Below are 934 nucleotides of genomic sequence, written 5' to 3'. Positions count from 1 at the left end.
TATGTTAATGTATGTGTGTGTGTATATATATAGAGTGAATCTAGAAAAATGGTACAGATGAACCTACTTATGGGCAGGAATAGAGATGCAGACAAAGAGAACGGATTTGTGGACACAGTGCAGCAAGGAGAGTATGGAACAAATTGAGAGAATAACATCGACCGTTCAGTCATGTCCGACTCTTTGCGACCCCATGGACTGTAGCCCGCCAGGCTCCTATGTCCATGGGATTCTCCAGGCAAGAATACTGGAGTGGGTTGCCATTTTCCTCTCCAGGGGATCTTCCCAACCCAGGGATCGAACCTGGGTCTCCTGCATTGCAGGCAGATGCTTTATCCTCTGAGCCACCAGGGAAGCCCCATATATACACTGCCATGTGTAAAATACACAGCTGCTGGGAAGCTGCTGTATAGAACAGGGAGCTCAGCTCTGTGCTGCGATGACCTAGAGGAGAGGGATATAGGGTGGGGTGGGAGGAAGGCTCAAGAGAGACAGGATGTATGTACACATATAGCTAATTCACTTTGTTGTATGGCAGAAATTAACACAATATTGTAAAGCATTTATTCCCCGATTAAAAACATGTTGAATACTACCCTTTTTTGAAAATGGTACAATTTTGAAAACTTAACTCCAAAATCTCCCTTTCTGACTGCAACAGTTCCCTTACAGCTCTCCACTCATTTATTTGTACTATACCAGTTCTTTAACTTTACCCCAAACTCCAGGACTTTGATCCATCTACATTCTCCTTTTCTTTCAACCCTCTTCCTATCAAGGTCCTCTTTCTGCCCAGCCTTAAACCCATGGTTAATTTCACTTCAACCATGCAATTGCATTGCCCTCAAATAGCTTGCCTCATCAATCTTCTGTCACACTCAACTGGAAAAAATCCTAACCTTGAAGTCTGCCTTCTCAGCAAAAGAGAAAAAAA

At 43.4% G+C, this 934-nt stretch overlaps 1 non-coding gene across 1 annotated transcript; it reads right to left on the bottom strand.

The window, feature by feature from the left end:
• Positions 1-282: 282 nt before the first annotated feature.
• TRNAC-GCA (transfer RNA cysteine (anticodon GCA)) lies at positions 283-354 on the bottom strand. The gene has a single exon. It is a non-coding gene; the product is annotated as a tRNA-Cys (tRNA).
• Between the last annotated feature and the right edge of the window lie 580 nt (positions 355-934).

Source organism: Capricornis sumatraensis, chromosome 6 (assembly GCF_032405125.1).
Source record: "Capricornis sumatraensis isolate serow.1 chromosome 6, serow.2, whole genome shotgun sequence".
In the NCBI taxonomy this organism is placed as follows: domain Eukaryota; kingdom Metazoa; phylum Chordata; class Mammalia; order Artiodactyla; family Bovidae; genus Capricornis; species Capricornis sumatraensis.
Note: the sequence above shows the minus strand (reverse complement) of the source record. Positions and strands in the feature narration are given on the sequence as shown.